This window comes from Nesoenas mayeri (genome assembly GCF_963082525.1).
Source record: "Nesoenas mayeri genome assembly, chromosome: 3".
NCBI classification, from domain to species: Eukaryota; Metazoa; Chordata; class Aves; order Columbiformes; family Columbidae; genus Nesoenas; species Nesoenas mayeri.
The window spans coordinates 93,761,459-93,784,938 of NC_137544.1; positions in this window are offsets into that span (position 1 = coordinate 93,761,459).

The following is a 23,480-nucleotide window of genomic DNA, read 5'->3' on the forward strand; positions in this document are numbered from 1 at the left end:
GTTAGAAAGGGAAAAAAGCAGAGATGACAGACACTCCTCCCTTAATTGTGTGCATATTATATAACTGTTAAAACAGTCCTGGGAACAGAGTTAAGAGCCATAAAGTTTATTATTATTAAGCACCCACCTAATGTGGCTAAGTATGTGTTGCCTTTTTCTGCTTGTAGTAGCCCTGAGAAATACAGCTTCAACGGATCTTCATCCGGCCTTTCTCAAGTCTGTGGGTAAGATCATTGCAACATTCATTGCCTTCCTGTATTTCTTTTAATTAGTAATTGATTTGCTATGCATACACATAGCATGGGGAGTAAACAAGAGGTCCCTTCCTACCCAAACCATTCTATGATTCCTGTTAAAGGCTTTTGAATATGTTCCCATGTGCCTGGTAGCCAAGCAGATCATCACCTTGTAGATATCGCGTATCTGGAAGGCAGTTTTCTTGGTCTACTCATTAAGGAAATACAAGAACACTCATGTTTTAATCTGCTAGCACCAAATATGATGCAACACAAATGGTTGAAATGAGTGGCAGAGGAAAGAGTTGTGTAAGAATTTTAGAATATAATTATCAGAGTGCTCACAGGTATTCACTGGGATGTAAGTGCTGCATACTGTTCAAACAAATAATTAAATATAGTCTTTACTCTGACAGAAAGACATCCTAAGTAAACAAGGAAGATAAAAATGGATTGGGAAATCGAGGTAAAGAAGAGCAAGGTGACATTCATTAGATAAACAAAACAAAACAAACAACCTCCTCCCCCAATCAAAACCAACCAAACAAACAAAAACCAGAGAGCCAGCAAGACACTCCCCTGCTTCTGCTGCCCAACTCAGTGTTCAGTATGGAATACATATCATATTTCCTTATCTGGATATGTTTTCCTGTTTGAAACACATTAGTTCCTAAAACCTCTGCTTAGACAAAGTCTAGCCTCTCAGGTAATTATGCAAGCTGTTAATCTTATGCCTTGAAAACACCCCTTCATAGTGCTCCTGGTCCCACTGACGTGCCTTTTCCAATTAGAAACACAAGCGCTATTTGACCTAAAAAGGGATTTGAGAGTTTAACCATAAAAATCAATTAAAATCTCCGTTTGTGGGAAAATTTTGAGTCACCTGATAGTAAGCAAAATAAATGGTGATTTCAATGTTTAACACTTCTTTAGAACAGACTTTTACACAGACTTTTAGAATATAGACTATATACATGCATACATATAGATGTATGTATACATATAGATATATGTACATATGATGTAGATGGGTGTGTATATATGTATATATATATACACATATAGGCAAATTCTGCTGTTCATAACTGAACAATATTCCCACTGAACAGCACAGACTTTAGCTCTGTTTGAGAATACCATTCCATATGGAAGAAGTTAAATCCCGTCTGAAGTGCAGAATTTCTTCTTGGACTTCCTTCAGCTTTACTGTATAGACAATTAATAATTCAAGATTCAGAAAACAGAAACAAAGAAGAGGAAGCTCACCAAACATGGTTTTGCTTGCAAAACACAGAGAAAAATCTCCCTAAGTTATTATTAACATTGAAAGACGATGGAAATTCTTGACCTTTCAGCAGTCAGGATTATGGTTAGACTATGTTGTATATGATATGATCTCTTAGTGGGGCATCTTTTTAAGGGTCAGCTGCTCAAAGAAAAGGTTAATGTTTACTGGCATGTACAAAATGGGCCCTGCAAAACTTCAGTCAACTGGAAACTCTTGTCAGTTGGAAGTCTAATTAGATTAATTCAGCTTAATTATGTTTAGTATTTACTAACAGTTAAAAAGAAGCTAACTAATATACTTTAAATATCACATTCTCAAAATTATTCTCAGCCTTAAGTAGTCTATATAATAGGCACCAGCTTGAATATTGCTCAGTTTCCATAGAATAAATTAATATTACTACATTGTGCCAAAACAGCCTTGTCTAGCATGTGAAATATGATGTGTCAATTTTTTATTTCAGTTTTGAACCAAAGTAAATGTTTGCTATAGCAATTGTTACATCACAGATTATTTGGCATTCTTCAGTGATTCAGGACAATAATGGCTGATGTTTCAAGCATTTTTGCCACCTGTGTAGTGAAAGCAAGGGAGGGCCTATTCCTGAAATCTACAGCCTTCCTGGTGACATGTGGTTTCAAATTGAATTCTGGAATGACAAACAGAACATTTTCTGTACTATTTTCAAATTGAGCTGAGAGAAAAAAGAAACAACAAACATACAGAAATAAAGAGTTTCAGGCATATAATTAAGTTTTCTAAGATGTTCATTACAGCTGTGTGAAAATACCGTTACTCTCAGTTCAACAGCAGATGCATGAGCTCTTCCCAGAACGTTACTACATTACAGATGCCTCACTTTGAAGTGGCCCGATGCAAACAAAATGTATAGCAACATTTTGATTTTCTCGGCATTGTGCCTCACACTTTGAATGGTGTCATTTTTCTTTCTAGCACACTGAACCTAGGTAGAGTTTACTGGGAAAACTACTGTGTTTTGCCAACTCATAGTTCGGGATCAGAGAGAGGAATCTTCACTATTTGCTGGCGAATAAACTAACCAACTGCTATGTTCAGTATCAAACCAGAGAGGGACCTGAGTCATGACTTGACATACAGTACTAGAGTCTTGTCAGAAGCTCTGACTTGTACTTCTGAGATGTACTTCAGACCATCAGAGAGTGGAGGGACACCACAGGACAAAACATGTCTTTTCAGTTATCCCACAAGATATTTGAGGAGTATTGGTTCAATCCAAGCAGGCTGTTAAAAAAACACGTGTCTTCAGTTATTTTTACTTCTATACTATATTCAATTGACTAAATTATATATTTAATGTCATGTATGCATGGAGAGAGAAAGCTATTTCCATTTTCCATTATTTCCATTTAAAATTAAATTAAAATTTATGTGTTCTCTGGAAACATACATGATAATATAAATAAAATGCAGCAGAAAATAGTGCAAGAAGTGAAAGTATCAAATTCTCATGAATAGATGAAAATCCTTGTTTCCCCCCCTTTCCAGTTCTTGTTTAGTTGATTCATTTATGTTCCTTGGAAAATTCCTTACAACATGACCATGAATCGGATCAATCTATTCAGGTCACAGGAAATAGAGGGAAAAAGATTGAAAGTGATTTCTTGGCTAAAAGAGGTATTTCTCTACCACCCCTCTCCAGATATCTTGCCTTCAGCCCATCCTAATTCAATTAGGAATAGTAGCAGAAAGGTCTCAAATTACTGCAATTGCTGCAACAAAAAGGGAGGAAGATGATAAAAAAGTACATACCCCTGACCTACGTGGGACTTACCCAAAATAACTCAATTATATGTTGTAAAAATAACTGTTACCTATACTACTATGTAGTGGTGATAGCTATGTGGAAATGGCATTTATAAAGCACCTTTGACCACTTCACCTGAACTCAGATCACTAATTCATCTGGCCTGGGACAATTTCCAACACTTCAAATCTGTCAACAGTTCCAAGCAGCTGCCATTTCAAAACTAAAGCCAGCCTTTCAGACATGTCTTCTTTCCCTCAAGATGTGGCATTATTCTTTTCTTTGCTCCTCCTTTCATAAATTCCACTGACATGATGTGGGATACATAACTGGTCCTTGAAACGGTGGCTAAAGAAGTGGCAGATGCAGTAGCTGATAAACTGTCTTAACCCGAGATGATAAAAGATTATTCACACTCATGATCTGAGATTCCAGATTCTAAAGAAAACCAGGAATAACTTCTGCCTGAAAAATAAAAAGAAAAGAGTGAAACCTCATAATCAAGAAGTACAGAGAGGGTACATAAAATCTACTTTTGACTTTTTTCCCCCAAATATTTTTGTTTATATAATAATGAAAAACTGGTGGGATGACATTCTGTCTTTATTGTAACACTGCAGTGAGTGGAATTTAAATTAAATTTATGTATGAGGAGAAGTGATGACAGGGGACTGTTTGAGGAAGGGACAAGAAACTCCATTAGTCCCATTTTCTCCAAATTTTCACCCACAATATTTCCATATTTTTTAACACAGCCAGGATTATATCTTTGGGAGTCACATGGAAATAAAATGAGATCATCCACAGATACGGGATGAAGGGGGCTATGTGAACATGGACTTCCTTCTCGAAGTGGAACAATTCATACGTATCGAAGGCTGCTTCCCTCTGATTGAGTTCCTCCAGCATGTCTCCCTTGAAGTGGGAGAAAGTTCTTGCAACTTTTCAAATGGTATAATTAACTTCAGTACAGTGCTTTGCTGTCCCTGCCAAACTGTTTCTAGGTGTGGAGCTAGCTAGTTCAAATACTTTTGTATCATGATGCCCTGTACAAATCAGGCAATACAATGTCCAGAACAATGGTTGACATCTGATGGTTTCATATCTGCGCATAGCGTGCTATTACAGAGGAAAAATATATGTACATGCAATAGATGAGTTTAAACTCCTGTAGAGACTGAACAGCAAAGATTTAATATTTTTTCATTAAGTAGATTTTTATTTTCTTCCAATTTTCTGGCATTTTCAATTTGAGGGAAACTAGTTGTCCAGTTTTATAGAGACAAAAGAGCACTACCATGAAAACTGTTTAAAATATGCTAAAAAGAAATAAAATTATTTACCCTGCATTCCTGAGAAACACTGTACTAGCAACTGAACGTTGGCTGTATGGTTTTATTTTGTATTCTTTTAATTTGGCCACTAGAATTTCTTACGTATGATAACTCTACAAACAGAGAAGGGTGTATTAACAGTAAGGTATGGTGACAATAGCCCAAATGGTCTGCAAGAAGAATTAGGATCAAAATAGCATTAGAAGCTTCCTAGGTGATGGGAATAAAGAGCTGAAGAAAATAGTAAGCTGACACAATTTTTACACCTCTCTAAAAATAAAAACATAGTGGATTCATGATGAAAACTTTATAATGCCACAAAACCAAACAACGTAAGACCGCCTACCCAGCCACCCTTCTTAACCTCCGAATAGAACTGGTGTATGATTGATAGACACTAACTATGGAAATAATTCACAAGGGGCAGAAAAGTAAGGTTTTCCATGGGGCTTATTGTTTTCAGAGAGTATCTTGGCTCTGTAAATAGCTCTGGTTCAAGTAAATGTAGAGGATGCTCTGCAGCTATTTATCGCTGTACTGTAACCTGGTGAGGCTGCTGACAGGGCTGACAGTGCTCCCACGCATGCCACACAGAAAAAAAAAGACTCAAGGTACACAGCACAAATTCTCATGTGAGAAAAGGCTTCCAAGGGGAAAGGGGGCCCTGCTGCGTTTCCCACTCGCTCCTTGGCTTCTGGAGTTGAGATTGTACCTTGGGACACAGTTTGGGCAAAGACATTTGGGGTGTGGGTACTGCTGCACTTAACCAGCAGGTTAAGAGGAGGACAGCACCTCAGAAGTGAGCAAACCCACATCTGCAGAGTCAACAGAGGCATACTCTGGAAGATTTTTGACATGGGGCCCCTTCTAGCTTATGTGTGGATGGGATTATGAAGAGGATACGCTAATGTTTGCTAACCACAACAGAGCTGCCCTGTTTGACACCCCACAAACTGATGAGACTGTAAAAATTCCTCTGGGGCTTTATGGAAAATAGATCCTTGTTCTAATTCTGTTCTATGATTAGTTACTGCTTCATAGTTTTTTTTACACCCTCAGGGGACACCCACTGACCTAGCTCACAATTCTGAGCAGTTTGTAAACCAGAGTTTACTTTCTGTTAGCACAGCAATACCTCAATGCCATGTGAGAACTCAAGGCTTTACATATTAGTGGTACATACAGAAAGCCTATTTAGAATTTACCATGGCTCACATTGTCAAATCTTTCTTTTCCTACCATTAGATCCACCAAAACATCTGTAAGCCTGCCCCACTAAATAAAAGCGCCTGACTTTTAGAAGATAATGAAAGCAGCTCTTGTAGATTCTGTGTTTATAGCATGTCATATGGTACAGCTTGGTCAGAATATTTTTGGAGTTAAATAGTGTTTAGAAAAGTTCCAAAACAAAGATCAATCCAAGAAAAAATTCCAAAGAAAAGATTTCTGGTTTGTAAAATGTTGTCAGCCCTGCTTCCTTTGAGTAAGGCCAATCCACAAAATATGGCTTTGTCTGTGTAACTCTAACATGGGGGATTGTTTTAATTTTTTTTTCAGCTGAAATAATAACACTTCTACAGTCATGGAGGTATGGTGCTGCCTTATTTCAATAACAATCAGACCCGTTTGAGAAAGCCACCCCCAATCCCCTTGTCCATAGAGGAAAATTCCCCAGGCACTGGGTTACATACTGAAATACCTTTACATCCACAGGGGCTACTTCATGTAACTGCAACCTTCTTCCAGGTATGCTACATGTCAACATAGGCTTTAGAAAGCCCAATATCTTCAGAGAGAGCACTTTGATCATTTTGTTCCTCGAGTACAAGAAGCTAAACTAAAAACAAACATCCTAGTTCAGCATGTTTTAGTAATCTACCCAGGAATATGATGTTCCCTGACAGCAGACGTGTAGCTTTCGCTTTCTCATCTTCTTTCATCTCTGTTAAGTTGAATGTTATATGAATTAGGTTTTTTTAAACTAAAAATTCCCAAACAGGCTTCTGATTAACCCGTATGTAAGTACAGGACACACTACTTGTGTCTAAATTCCCCAGTCAGACCACAGCTCACACAGACTTCTGTGTCTCTCCTCAATGGGGATGTTGGGAGTTTCCATTTGTCTGAGGAAGGGTTATTTACCAAGCATGTGACTGGCTCTATTTCACCTGAGTCTCATGATGGTGTTTTTGGGAGATAATGGTCAAGATCTCAGTTCTCCTTAAAATGGCAAAGCAAATCTCTACCTTCTGTGATTGCAGGGAAATTTTTTAAAATGTGGAATGCTCCTCTAATCTGCAGAATCCAGAAGTCAAAGAAAATACTTTCCTTCTCTCTGTGTTTCATTTTCTTATGTTTTTCATAGCCTGATTCTTTCTTTAGTATTGTTGTTTTTTTTTTTTGTTTTTCTGTAGAGAAGGTGGAGGCACAGGAATCAACTCACAGTTTTACTTACCTATTTTTTGTTTTTTGAGGCTGATAGTGAGCTTTTGATAGCTTTTCGACTATAAGTGAAAACAGCATTATGCTGATTTCATTCTGAAATAAAGAGCAACTAGTCTCCAAACAGCAGCAGCTACCAACTCCTTCCCAAAAGCAAGTTAAGATCAGTGTGCCATGATCTCTCTGAACCAAAGAAATATCCAAAGGGACTTCTTCCTTGTAGTGCTCATGGCAGTCCTAAAGAAAAGCCTGGGGTGAGACCCAAAGAGGAGACACAGCCTGACTGACAGTCTATGTAGTGTTCTGTGGATAGGAGGAATTTGCAGCACATGTGTCAAAACAACTATTTTCCTCTTGGCAATCCAAGAGGGGTGCAGGAGACTTTCTTTTTCCCTCTTACAAATGGCCCTGTAGCCTGGAGGTAAGAGTTTGATGCTGGACAGCTGGGACTGTGCATTTCTTGTTTAATTGTTAACTCCTTGCCGCCTGTATAATTTTGGATGTGAGTAATAGTTTTTTCCTCTTTTATTTTATTTATTTATTTTTTTTACTGTCTTTCTTGCATCAGTGGAAACAAAATATCAGAAGTATGGGAATACTGGAGCAAGTGGAAAGAGTGAAAACAGCCATTTTCCTGGAATATAATATTATGCCATGGGGGTCAGAAGCAGATGAAGCTAAACAATGACAAAAGAGGGTGCCTTTATACATATATTTCTTGTTCCTTTTTGAGGCATAAAATATTTGAAGTTACTAATTTTACTCTAAAAACAATTCTTTTTGTACCCTCTGGGCAGCTGTATTAAGATTTAAGCTACTGCTGAATGATTGGTTTATTTTTTTTTTTAGTTTTAGTGCTGTCAATATATTCAGTGCCTGTTTAAGTAAGGCTTATGTTGCTCAAGGAAGACTGCAACAGACTTTATGTTTTGTACACCCAAGAAACTACTGCTTGCAGCTAGCAGGAAAGATGTGAAGGATTGAGAAGGGAACTTGCTGGTCTTTATTTAACTGTACTATTTTGAAAAACACCTTTCAAGAAAATAATTTACACAGTTTACTATGCATAATAAATTCTAAAATTAAAAAGACTTGAAATAAGACAATTCATTCTCAGAGAACCCACTGGGAATCACTCATTTGAAATCACCCAAGAAAAAATACTTCAAAATTATTTACAATGCCAGATTCTTGAATTAAACATTTGAGATATTTCTTAAGCAAAAGCATTTCTTTCCACCCTCCCCCCCCATTTTTGAAACAAGGTTTAACTTTAAAATCACAGTTTTATTTTCTGTAGAAAAGAATTCCTTGCAAGTGTAGCAAGGAAGTTAGATATTTTTTTTAATAGAGGAAAAAAGGAATTAATGTGTCTGAAATGTGTATTCACTAGGAAAGTTTAGTTTTGTATGAAGTGGTAGCTTTAAGAATCACTCTGATTAATTGTAAAGCCTAATGAAATCAGCAGGTTTCAAATTACCTATATGATCAAGTGATCTGCTGGATCTGACAGGCTGTATTCTTCAGTAGACCCAGAAAAATATTTTTAGCTGATGTGTTTGTTTTTTTATTCTGAGACTAAATGTAAAGCCTGGTGAACTGAAACATTTCATGAGTTCATTTCTGTTTTACCTTGCTGTTAATACAAAACCCAAATATTAATATTAACCAGATAAAAATGCTTTGTCTTTTTATTATTTTTTTTTAGTGGGGGCGGGGGTTGTGCAGGAGTGGTATGTGTGTAGAGGAAACAATTTTTCACTCAGAAATCTTCTTCATTTGTAATTCTGGCATATAAAAAAAAGCAGTACTTGAAGATTTAGCACTTTGGATCACAGGAACTTTTTGTCTAACTTTGTCAGACATGAAATGAAATTTTCCAGACTATTTGGTTCCTACAATTGTTTAGGCAACCCAAAATGGCTTTTCTGCTTCAATTTTACAGAGTAGCAGGGAAATTTGTTGTTTTCCTTTGTTCGACATTCCTTTTTATCTGGAAACTCTCATTTTGAATATTAGGAACTTGATGCTATTTAATAGTGTTAATAATTGAAACTTCTTGGATCTTTTTCAGGTAGTTCAGACCTTAAGAAAGCAAACTTTTGCACTATTACACATAAACTCCATTTGACTCATCTTCTCCAACTTCAGCATCTGTCATTGAAAGAAACATTACACAAAAGCCTTACATTTAATTTACCCTACGTGTCTTCCAATACCATGAAGGAGACAATAGGTGCTGCACTGAACTGCAAGAGCAGTAACGAAATTCAACATTAACAACTTTTGTCCTCAAAAAAATGAGGCCTTAAGCAACAATAAAGTAATTTATGTTATGCTTCCTACAGATAATGTCCTTCCCTCCCAAGCTGCTTGTGCCTGGCAAGATGCCCCAGTCACCAGCCCATGAAATTCACAGACACTCATTCCTGCTACCACAAAGTAACTTAGCTTTTCTATTTTGGCTGAGAAGAGCAAATTTCCAGCTAGACAACAGTCTGCAGCACCTTACATATACCAGAAGATGCCATATAAAAATGTTAAAGAAAAAAAAGGCAGCTACTGAAACTTTGGCTTGGTACTCATAACTTAGAGTAGTTTGGTTTTTTGGCTATAGTGGTCTATGGAGAGAAACAAGAATACATGAGGTAACTCCACTGATATTTTTGAGATCTGAAAAGGAAATTAGCCAGGATGATAATGGTTCATGCAAAAATACTGGACTTACATGTTTTCACACAACAGCATCTTTGCTGTAACAACAGGGGCACCACCTAAAATGATACCAGGTAATCTTTATCTTTCTCATTATTCAAATCAGGCACTCTAGAAATCCCTTTCTATTCATCTTTTTGACTTCTGTGTTAGATGCAAGTCTTTTATTTTATATAAAGCCTGGTACAACACACTGAAGCCTACAGTACTTTTTTTTTTTTCCAATTTTTTCAGAACTCCTAGTCCCTTTCTGTCTCTTCACATGCTTCCTTTGGGGCCAGTTACTTACTTTGTGTAAGTTACTTATTTTATATTGTTTACATTTAGAAAGCAGACAATTCTCAGTCCTTTTTATTGCTTTGTAAACCCGGAGCTGCTGCTGCTTTCCAGTCCCAGGAGAATGTCCTACTCCCAGAAAATATCTCTTTTTTTTTTTTTCCATGTGAAACCAGCAGGGCACTAGTTCTTGGAGTAGTTCCCTTTCCTCTCTGGCCAGGGTGGTGAGGCTTGGAACTCTCTGTACTTCTCTGTACTTCTTCTAACCACCTCCTCTGCTAGTGCATTGAGTGCCTGCTCTACTGCCAACGAGTAGCTGGTAGTAAGGTTAAACAGTGGTTAGCAATGGCGACACAATTACTATGATGTTAGATGCCATATGGAAATTAAAGTTAAGGTTTCTTGTCTTCATTATGCTTCTTCAGTGCCCAATAATAATAAAAAGAAATGCCCCATGTCCTACTGCCACTCAGGTCTCAATATTTTCATCTGTTCTCATTTTGCTGTGAATTTTTCTTTGGTCTCTTTCTCAAAATATACTTTTGTACTTCCATAAAACCACAAAAGAATGGTTGAGAAGGGCCAGAAAGAGAGAGCTTGTTCCACCCTTGCCCTCAGGCCTCAACAAAAGCCAGAAGCTGCAGAGAGAAATCAGAGGAATTAACAAACTGATTGCTAACTACAAACCCTCAGTTCACCTGCTTGTGACTTGTTGCTCATATGAGGTTTTTTTCCATCTGTAGCCTATGCAGTCTAACTCAATAGCAAATTTGTTGTTGCATGGACTTCTTTTACAGATGTGATTTTGGAAACCAATGATTCTGTGACACCACTGGCTAGCTGAGGGGGAACCTAAAAAAAAAAAGAAGCCTGTGATTTTTATAGAAGCCTGAGCATGTATCTTCTGGAAATCAGACTCTTCTAAGAGTTCATATTTTCCAGTCTCTCTGTCACTCTGGCAAGATCCTGGGCAGGTTGTGGAGTTTCTTTCAGGAGGAGTTATTAAAACACAACATAGACAAATACTTGCTGGGAATGTCCTGGATAAAAACAATTCCACTAGTGGTTTCCAAAGGAAGACTTCTGTCTTTTTCTGTAAGATGACTGGAAGAAGTCCCTCAGAAATCTCATCCTCAATTACTTTACTATTTTTCAAATTTTGCAGAATGTTTGCAAAACCAGGAGCATTTTGTAGATAACAAGTCAAAAACTAAACAACATAATTACAGGAGGTGAAAAATTCTGGAAATTATGACCTCACTCATGAATCTGATACTAATCATCTGCAATAACACAGTTCTGAGAAGAAAACAAAATGATGGCTGAGAGCTAGTTTAACAATAGCTAAAACCAAAAATGGTTTAAGAGTAACAACCAACCAACAAAACCCACCAACCCCCCAGAAAGGAAGTAGAGCTAAAACAATCTCTATTCAAAATTCTGTTCCACAACAAGTCTCAGTGGAGTCTTTGGGACTGTGGTCCCCATATTTCAGTCAGCCATGTGTTTCATGAAAATTCTAGACCTGAAGATTCATGGAGGTTTTGACTGTTCTTAGGACACTGGCTTGTGTTCTTGCTTTCATGCTTTTGCCCAGCACCTCAGCAGTTAGATCATTGCTCTGAGAATTCTGGTTTAAAATTTGTCTCCAGAAATTTCCGGAGAGTGCCTTGGGGAAATCTGGGATGAGACACATGTCACAATACTTCTGTGGAAATGATTCCATTTTGAATGAAATAGTTAAATACTTGTTAAGCTGTTGGCCCTGAGGTTAGGGAACTTGCCTGAAAAGGGACAGATTAATATTTTGGACTGCTCTGATTAATAGCTCACTATTTTATGATAAACCAAGCAGGGAGGAGACCTCTAGCATCCTCCTTCCAAGTAAGACTTGCTTTACAGTCACATTCACACATTTCTTTGCTTGGTTTTCTCTTTTATGTCCCACCCCAACCTAGGTGAGGGGTATGAATACAATATAACTCTAGAGAAATCTGGAATTTTATGCTCAGTGTTTCCAGCTGCCTGGCTTCAGTGCCTTTCCAGGCACTACATCAGACTTTGCAAAGCATATACTTATGTGCCCAACTCTCCTCACACAGCCTTGGTACCTAACTGGAGTCTGGTGGATCAAAGTATTATTAAGTTCCTTCTGTGGATTTCACCTCTAGTTAATTGTTATTCTTCATTAAATTCCTACTCAAAATAAATTTCTCTACCAATTGTAGCAGAACACAGAAAGCATTTTGCTGTAACAAATTATGTATATGGATTGCAAGCTGTGAGATACCTTCTACAGGACCTCATTTGGTCAAAACATAGGAAAACTTGAAGCTTAACTATATGTATGTATGTATGTATGCATGTCAGTCACATTGTTTGAGGTGATTCGAATTCAGTGAGTGAAAAAATGCATCAACATTACTTGTACATTCTTTCCTGAGGTTTCCCTGATTGCTGAAATTGCCTCTAGAAAGATTCTTGCAGAAGATGGTAGTGTGGAACAATTCTATTCCTTTAACAACTGTTATTATAGACAAGGCAAAACAACCTTAGGTGTTTGTAAAATGTTGAAGTTGTACCCACCTGACTCTCAAATATCCCTGTGCAGCTATTTTGAACTTCCTGGAAAAACAGAGAACAGATGATTATGAATTAACATGTTACTTCATTTGGCATCTCATAGGAATCTGATACCTGGGGAACATTAGTTGTCTAGGCCAGAAATAAGAATCCCCGCTCTTCCATCCAGTACTATCTAGTTTATAGTGTTGTTTCCAGGTTATGACGTTGCATTTAATTACAATGCAATAATAAATTACCTGTCATACAATAATTTTAATTGTCCTTCTGTGAAACTGGTCTTCCTTGCAGCTGTGTAAAAGCAAACAGCTTGAGCAATTTGACTCTTGTCCTTGGATATCTGGGAAGTTTGTGCTTACCAAGCGTTTCAGTTCCCCCTCAAAGAAAGACACTAAATTTCTTGGGTGAAAACAGAAATAATTATCTCATCATTGTAATCTCCATGGGGATACATCTAGGATACCGCAAAATTGAGAAATAAAGAACTTTGACTGAGAATGAAAGTGATGATTTGCAACAGATTCTGCCCCATTGTCTGTATTACCCTGTTTACAAACCATTTTTCAAAATTTGCTAAGAAAGCAAAAAAAGTCACGGTTGAATGGTACTCATACTGTGAAAACCAAGCAGCCCAATGACTTTCCCTCTTCAGAACAGAGACATATCAACCCAAAGAAGCAGGTCTAAGGACTCTAATATTCAAACCCTCCTTTTTTTCTTTACGATTTCTTCAGTGATTCTTCCAGCTCCCGCTGTCCCGTACTGGTTAATCAATACTTTGCAGATATTTGGTCTTAGACCTGTGCTTTGCTAGCAGTTAAAGGGTGACGATTTCCAGAGAAAGGGATGATCTTCTTTTCACTTGGAGAAGAATGCAGTAACAGCTAGAATCAAAAAAAAAAAAAGAAAAATAAATAAAATTTGTCTGGTTCATTAATAACATTGTGACTCTGACATGAGCCACTAATTATATGGAACATTCAGAACAAATAATAAAGAGGTGGTAGGTGAGGAGGATGGGCACAAGATCCAGAAGAGGCCTACTATTTGTGTAGTTACTATCAAGTGAAAGCCAACTATGCCTTAACATATGTCCAATTGCATTAAAAAATTATCCTTTCTGAATTTGAAAAGTTCTCTATAGACACAAACCAAGAAAAACAAGGCCTTTTATTAAGTTAAAGTGTCTTTGGATTTCTGTCTGCTGCAGCAGAAATGGTACAGCAGTTTTGGAACTGAATGCATTGAACTAAACAGTCACAGAACAAAGCATTATAAAAAAAAATTGCTGAAGAATATGACAGGAATATTTGGCCACATCACTGTTTTTCGTAGAATGTTTAAGTGAACACTGAATCTTGGAACAAACCCAGTCAACTGAGGTTAAAGGGTTTCGCAGCAGTATTCTAATCACCAATCTGTTTCACCTTTTTTTCGTTTATGAAGATCAGGACGTAGCTGTCTGCAAGCTGACCTATTCCTTAAGCATATATACATGTCACTTAAGGATTTAACTGTCAGAGACACTGAGATATTGTCCAGATCCCCCTTTGACAGTTCAAGAGACAGCTCCAAGAGGCTGAAATACTACTGGGATTTGAAATAGCGTGTGCAAAGAGACTCCATGTCTTCAGCTAGTTAAAGTGGTTTGTTTCCATAATTTCATATGCATTAAAAATAAATGTATAGCAAGTAATATTTTAAAGTAACGTTCTGTTATACTGCTGGCATCATCTCCAAAACAGTCATATGTCTTAATGACATTCCATTTATTTAACTGCTTTTCACATTAAAAACACTGCCCTGGTGGTACTGCTTGCTCAACATTTAACTCTCTAGATCTGCCTGTTCTGAAGAGGTGAAAACCCCGGACAGAGCAGCAAGCCCAGAGAAGGGAAGTTCCCTGCTAAAAGTTTATCAGGTTGAGGAACAATGTGCATTGCCCAATGCACTTATTGTCCAGGAAGTTACTCATCACTGTTAGTTATTCTTACTGAAATACTAAAATAATTTCCAGTACTTCATCCAGGAAACTATGTCCTTCAACTAACAGCGCGTCCAGCGTTATTAAAACAGCCATGCATGATTCTGCAGAGAGTTTTTTTTGTTTTGTTTTGTTTTTTAAATTAAATTAAACACAAAAGCTGGTGAGGTGTTTTGCATTTCATTTTATTTTGCCTAGCTGGAAAGCATAATCTACCTGTGCCCTGAATGGGTTTGTTACAACACAGTCTGGATTTATGCATTTGGACACCCTAAATCCTTGCAATGGAGATCTTAGGCACCAAGAAAAATCAGTACCCTGGATTGTGAAGAGCCTTTCAGGGTACTCTTCCCCACTTGTGCCAAAGGATGGTGAGGACATGAAGGACCCGTGGTGCTCAGGAGCTCTCAGAAGACCTGCAGTGGATGAAGAGCTCCCAGCTGCACCACTCATAGGATAAAGGCCCTTCAGAATGGTTTAGGAGCACAATATATACCTAACCATAATGCTGCCAAGGATGGCTGCCAGGTCAAAATGCCCCTCTTCAGGACATGCGTGCAAGATTTTATTGGTGAAAGGTTCCATGTGCTCTTAATTTCCAATCAATATGTGGTGTCCTTGAGAAGAGGTGTTGTCAGCCATCCCCAGAGCACTCTGAGTGTGTAAAAATGGCATCCTGAATCTCTGGGTCTCCGCTGTGTTTTGCAGGATGTGCATCCTGAGGACAGTACACTCAGCAGAGCGTTTCTATCTGCAGAGCAACACACCATGTGTCCTGTTCCTTGTGTTCTTGCTGTGTTGCACAAGACCAGCTGTTAGGTGACACAAATGTGACACAAAACCTTTACTTCACATACTCTCTGTGAAATTAACTGATGCTGATACAAGGAAATTCAAGGAGCTGATGAAGAAATGGAGATTACAGGTTATTGCCTCCTTTTCTGATTTTTTTTCTGTTCATGGACCATTCTGCGTGCAAACATCACAGTTAAAATATGGTTCAACAGGTTGCAATTTGGCCTCAGTGATCTGCGAACCAGGAAGACATGAATAACACACTGAGATTGGAGCTGTATAATAATACAAACACTTCAGTGATGTACCAGGTGTTGCCTGAAGGCACTGGCTTTCAGACGAGACCTTCAGCTCTTCATCTGAGCTCTAGTGTTTTGTAGATAAATGATCATGCTGCACTTCTGCAAAGAGCACAGGGACAACCCCAGGTTTCTAGCTAACATTCACTTTAACACATAATATAACATGCAGGGCCGTTACTGACTGAAGCTTGGCTGTTAATGTTTGCCTACACAGTCACTGTACTTACTAGCACCTAATTCATCTGAAAGCAGTCTTTAGGATTTTGAGATGCTAAATAAAACTAAATTACATTTTGCCATTCTGTCTCACTTATAAATCTCTATAAACATAAACCAATCCTGTGTGTGCAGTTTGAACACAAACTTTGCTTCTGAGTACTTTTAAATGAGAGTTTTTCACATCCCTATTTAGATGTGGTATCATTTCTGCCTTCAATGTTAATAACACATGCAAAGGGACTGAAAGTTTTGCAAAAAATCACAGTGTGTATCTGAATAAGTAATGCAATTCACAGGTGCAATTTTCTTGCAACATTTTCCTGCGTATGTGTGTCTGTGTGTAAAGCAAAGTCTGTGCTGGCAGCAGAGCTTTCCATATGAACATTTCCATCCCCATTTGTTATCATCAGACCCAAATGTTACTTCAGCGAGCAGCAGTTAACAAGCAGTGGTTTAATTCCTCTGGAGCCTGTTCCCTGCAGAATGCAATCTCACATTAGGACTTAATTATTTTAAGAGTTTGGAGAACAAAAAGATCTTGACAGCAAGATAATTATGAGCTCAGTGAACCAGAGGTCCCAGTCTAAGTCGCTTTCCTCTGCTGATAAAGGATGTGGTGAAAACCAGATTTAGTTTATATATATTATCTGTATTATTTATCTGATAGAGTCTTTGAATGCAAAGGCAAATAAAGAGGTTCATGCACTGAGTTCATAGTTTGCTGGGAAAATTAATATAAATTAATAAGACCACCAAACGTCTATGCAAAACTGCAGTAATATACAGAAAGGAATGAGATGGTGTTTTGAGGATGTGTTTTCCATTTACCCAACCTCTTATCACAGGAATGATTTCATTTTGCTATGCTGTCTTCCCTAACCAGACCTTTCATTTTCCTGAATGAAAATCTAAGTCATGTAAATTACATGTATATGCATAATGTACAGAATGATCATTAACTGCAAATAACTTGTGCAACATTTTGTGTAGCGGATGATTTTATTTTTTTTCCAATGTCGCTTACATTTTTCCTTATAACAACAACAACAAACAAAATAAAACAAAACACCAACCAATGAAACCAAACCAAACAAAAACAACCAATAAAGATAAATATTCAGCATTGATATAGAACATCAGGCAAGCTCAGAGTTTTCAATGTGAAAATATATTTGCATGGGAGTAGCACTACTTGATTATTATTTGTTTCCAAAACTTGCAAGCTATAAGAACTGGGCAGAAAATAATGTCAAAAAGCACTTGCAGTCTGTCTCAGATTATTTTTGGCAGTTGCAATTTAGAAAACTGGTAGTTGGAATTTAGAAAAAAATAAGATAAATTTATAGTGTGTTTATAGATTTTTCTGGAGAATAGGATACATGTGTCGATTATAAAATAAAAATAATAAATAGCAACATTTTATTGAATATAATGTTTTATTTTGTGTACAAATAGGTAGAAATACCTGAGAAATTACTTTAAAATGTTGCAAACTTTTCAGCATGATGACTTGCTGTGTGAGAAATGTTCAAAGTAACAAAATTCTTAAGGAGATCAAAAAAGAACAAAGAGATTCTGTAGAAACAATGGACCAAATATATCTCAAGGATAACCCCACTGAGATCAGTGGAGTTGCACTAGGGATATACTTGGCCCAGTGACTCCAGAAATGATGTTAATGAGGAACCTTAACACTACTGCTAGAGAAATCTCTATTTAAACCATGCTGTGGCAGTTCATGTGAAAAAGTAAATGGGACCTTCACACGAACTGCACAGCATGTGAGTGTGAATCAACAGGCTATAATAAATTGGTTTGGTTTCCTTCTCCCAGACTTAAGCAAATGTATTATATTGTAGCATTTGAGGTATTATAATTAAAGTCATGTCATTATTCCATTATGTTCAAAAAAGCCTGAATGTCTTCAAAAAAGCCCTGATGTTGAAAAATATTTCTTAGTTCTAACAAAAAAAGAGAATCTGTAGATCAGATTTAATGAGTGATAAAACCCTATTAGAAATCCCCTGTTTCTTTAAAACTTGATCTGGTGGATGTCAATAAGCTCTGGATGAATAAATGTTTTGTAAAATAAAGGCCTCATTTTTTTGAAATGAAAACAAACCTGAATGAGTTTCTAACAAAATTTTACTTTCTTATAGATAGAAACAATGATTTGAAAAGTGCAAAGGCTCTTGTCCTATGACATGATATACCCTGAAACTATTTAAAAACACAGAAATTGAGCTACCAGAGAAAGGAGTGACCTTTTCAACTTAAAACTCTTGATCGTAAAACAGACAGGATCCAGATTATTTTTAACTTAGGGTAAAATGCTCACAAATAACAGAAGCTGGAGCTGCCTAGATTGCTCTGTCTTTCCTCAGACTCTATGCAGCTCTTATGCAAAGCTGTTCAGCACCAGATTTGAAGTCAATTTACCTTTGCTGTTCCTAGGGACAGATGGGGATACTGAGATGCAGACAGCTAAGGTGGGCAGCATCCCTGAGACAGGAGATAGTGGTGGAGTCAGGGTCTCATCACACCCACTGATGTGCAAGACAGAATCCATTAACAATACCCCTACCCCAGGTCACCGTCATAAAATATGACTGATCCTTCAAACAATTTTCCAGCTTTAGCCTCCACCAAAGAGCAAAATCTTGTTTCCTAATCTACTGTGTGTTTGCAGTGAAGTGTTCAAATTTTGCAAAAAAACCCAAAACACCAAATCAAACAAAAAAAAAAATCAAACCAAAACAAACAACAATAACATAAAAAACCAAACTACTCCAACAATCTGAAAGATTAAAAGATGCAGTGCCTGAGCACTCGGCTGAACTCACTGCACTGGACTCGGTGACCCGAGACATCACTTCCAGTCCTCCAGCCCTGTGAACTTGTGATTTCATTCCAGAGACCATTGAAAAAGAAATGCAGCATTTAACAGATTTCACCTTGCACATTCAAAATGATCATGTCCTGACATTTCAGCTGTTGCAAAGAGCCAGTATTTACTACCTCGCATGAAAAAGACCAGAAGGCTAAAATGCATAACAAAGTAAAGCTGTGATATGAGACAGATGAACTCATTTAGATAAAATAAGACAAGACTCAGCCTTCATCTGAACTTCACATTGATGTTGATGAAAATATTTTTCTCTGTGTGTCGCCTGATGTCACCTAGATGGATAAAAATTTTTTATAGAGGTATATTCTTCATGTGCTTTCTCTTTGTGCTAATATTCTGAATGTAACTTATCTGAATTTAAAAAGCACTACTAGAAGAGACAGAAATGTTTCGTGCAATTTTCCCTACACTATATGAACCCTGCGGCATTGCCATGTCTTCATTCAAAAGTTAGAAGAAAACAAAGGCATTGACTACATTTTAATCCATACTTCATGGTAACAAATTATCTTTCTGCTATGTGTTATTTCCCTCTATATTGTTACAGTAATGCTCTGGATTTTTGCATAAATCCTTTGGGTTATAAATATCCCACAGAATATAATGGAAAATATTTTTATAGAAGAAAATGTTATACAAACCAGCATGATCCCACTCCTCATCATTTGTTCTAGGATTACTCGAAAATGTTAATTTCTCTATCTGGATTTCATAAATAGCTCAAACACCCCCAACTGAGCATAAAAGTCACTTATATTTGATAGAAACAGTCTTTTAGGTCCTTCAGCTGCTGTTTCTGAGTTGTCTATCTTGGTCCTATTTTCAGTTGTCACGTGTGGCACAGAAAGGAGTTGGCAAAGCACCTCAGATATTCCTACAAGTGTTCATTTGTGAAACAGCCATTAACCAAAACCAACATGGCTTAGGATATTAGGAAAAGTGCGATCTTGAAGACCTGTCGTTAGTAGATTTCTTCAAAGGAAGGAAATACTAGTTCAGGCTTCTCAGTCTTTTCACTGAGGTGTAAGGGATCTCTTCGCCTTTCTACTGCCAGTGTCCCTTTTGTGTCCCACCTCCAAGACACTTAGGAAAACCCTTGCACTTATACCTTCTCATCTCATTCAATAGATACTGATCGGGTCAACAGCCATAAGAAGTGCCATAATAATGTCATGAAGCACTTCAATAACTAGATTCATTATCAGACTTTTATTATTGCTAAGCAAAGTTGTTCATCTTGCAGGGGTGGAGTAAATTCCAGTAAACACAAAATAACCCAACACTCTTAAAGATGTTACAATATCATAGCCACATTTGCTGAACCTCACTTCTCTCTTCCTGAACAAAAAAATATCCAGGCCTGGAGGCAGAATGAAGCCAAGTACAGATACTGAGGTTTGATTTTAGAAGAAATGAAGTATTTTGCATCCCCTCCATCAGTATCTTCAGGAGAAAACCAAAATATGTGAAAAAATAAGTCAGAAATTCAGCCTTAATATCACTATTAAAAAATTCAGTGCTTGAGGCATGGCTGAAACAGGGCAGATAAAGTACAGAAGAGCCATTCTATTTAGAATTTTGAATGAGCAAAAAGATTATCTAATAGCAGTCACTACATACTCACATGATATAAATATACCAGTCAGTTGTCTTTTCCAGAATCCTACAAAAAAAAAAGCAAGAAATATCAATGATGACAAATTGGAACAATTAGTTAAAAAACTAATTTCAAAGAGGAAAAAAGCAGAAAGCACTAAAAAAAGATATCTGGTTTGAGGATCATCCATAATTAGCATCTCCAATGTGACACAGTGGTGTTTCTGCTTGCCTGTGAAGGATTTATAGTCTTTGATAGGTTTTGTGCAGATGTGCTGAGCAATTTTTTAATTTACCGCAATCCAAATATGAGTAGCTATTACAATAACAAAGTGTTGTGAATCATTCTGTAATTCTCTTCTAGCCTGCTAACAGTAACTGTGTTAATCATTTAAATGGCTTGCTATATTTCCATGTTTTATGCAGCAGTATTTAAAAATGTTCCCATCATCCTAACAAGGTACACTGCTGAGTTTACATCATGTCAGTCACTATATGGCTAAATACTAATTTGAAAACCTATCCAAAGAAGACTGTAAAGTGAGTAGGCCAGTCACAGCCAGTCATGGAAAGGCAGGAAATGTGTTAAGGCAACAGAATATTGCTTTTTCTCTAACATTTAGGAAGAGAAGTACATAAATCACTGTGTCATAGCACCTAAAACATTACTAAACTGTCCCAGCTGTAACAGCAGGCTGCAGGGCAATATTTTTGCTAATTCTAATTATTGTTATTATGAGTATTCAACTTTGGTATTTTTATTTCCTTAGAACCACTCCCCCAAATGATTTAAATTACAAATTTATGTTCTTATGAAATAATTTCACCTTACCGCTATTATTAGGATGTCATCTCTGATTCTTGGTCACTTCTTCAGTTTATAGGCTGCTACAGGCAAATCAGACCTCACTTATTACAAGTGTTTTCCCTTTTCAGTTGAAACTACGCTGGGATAGATTAATTTTCTACTGTAGTAACATTAGGGAGAATAATTTCAGTTTCCATTACATTCTATGCTATATTTTGTTTAATTTTTATTTCTCAGTGGGACACACTGTGATGTTGTTCTGAAGCTTCACTCTCAAAAGAAGAAACTGGTTTTAACTTTGGAAGACCTAACAGAACACTACAATAATCTTTAAAATTAGAGGGCAGCATTCATAAAAGAAAAAGATAGATTTGATAAAGGATAAAAAAGGCAGAAGCACCGAACAAGAACAGGATACAAACTTATCTGTTCTGCCAATACTGCACAGAAAGAGAATAATGGAGACAACAGAAAAACATTGCCTCCCTTATCACAAAATGGTTGAGTTTGGAAGGCATCTCTGGAGATCATCTAGTCCAACCTCCTGCTATACCGGAGTCAATGAGAGCAGATTGATCAGGATCTTGTCTAGTTGAGTTTTGAGTATCTCCAGGAATAGACTCCACAGTCTCACCAGGCAACTTGTTCCAGTGCTCGATGAACTTCATAGAAAAAATGTTCCTTCTTATATTTTTTCTTAATGGAATCTCCTGTTTCATTTTGTGCCCATTGCCTCCTGTCCTTTCAATGAATATCACTGGCTCTGCCTTCTTTACACCCTTCCTTTTGGTATTTGTACACATTGATGAGATTCCCACCCCAAGCCTTCTCTTCTGTTCTCCAGGGTCAACAGTCTCACCTCTTTCAGCCTCTCCTCGCATGTCAGATATGCCAGCCCCCTAGTCACCTTTGCCTCCCTTCGCTGGACTATCAATACAATTTCTTACTGAAATACACATTGCTTATGCATATTTATTACATACATTTTAAAAAATACTACATCCCCCTTTAAGGGGAATGCTGGAGTTGGATATGGTTCCACAACATTAATTTACTCCATGTGGTATACCCATTATGATTTTTAACCTATTTGGGGAGGGAGGGGACATGATCCATCATCCATTCAGTCTACAAACAGGCAGACTATACATGTTTGTTTCCTCTTCCCTCTTCAATCTGAGGCTCAAGGCCTTATTTTAATATTTATAGCCAAACTCTGGTCTGAAAAAAACTAATTTATTTTTTTCCAGAGAGTTTTCAGTGTAACTTCTCACTACTGTAAGTAGCTGTGCCGCAAATGTTCACAGCATCCGTCTGAGGCAAGGTAGTATCTCTACTCCCACTTTACAGACAGTCTCTGGCCTGAATTTTTAGAAAACGTCACATTTAATTGTGCTATAATTGCCCCCACTGACTTTAGTTGCAGCTACCAGTGCTCAGCACATTTGAAAATCCAGGCTTCTAGGTTTGCAGACTGGCTTGTCCAACACAATTAGCTTAATCATAAAGCACAATATTTTTATCTAGTGAGATAACAGTTTGGAAGAAGAGAAAATCCTATTCAGTGAAATCTTTATGGTTACAGCTCCCCCACATAACTGTCCTTTCCACACTCCTTCATTTCTTAACCACTCCATGAGATATACGGCATGCGGTAATGAAATATGAAATACATGCATTTTACTGAGCAAATCTCTCACTTGAAATGTGAGATCTTCGGTTTGAAAATAAACATGATTCAGGGCTCAGCTACAGAACTGTATTTGCTACTCCGACAGCCAGGTCCCGCTGCCCTTGCTCAGTCAGCTCTTTTGCACAGCATTAGCCTGATCTTACATTTTCCCTGTAACAAGTTTCCAGAAGTAAGCGTGAAAAGGCAGATCACTTACCACTACCCACAGGAAACGAAATGACCCTTCTTTTGTCAGTCAGATGATACAGGATCTGTATCTTATGCAGATGCCAAAGCTAGTATGGACTTGTCCTCATTAAACAAAGATAAATATTGGAAGCACATTTAAATTGCAGTGAAGGAGCTGCATAGACTCCAGCTAAACTCTCAGAATTAGTTCTGTTAGCTTTAAGCTATTCAAACTTAAGTCTGAGGCACTGGATGATGCCATTATAGGCTTTACTTCTAATACATTAAAAAGGGAAACGGGGGGGAAGGCTAAAGTAGCCATAAACTACACTTGCTTCTTCCTAATC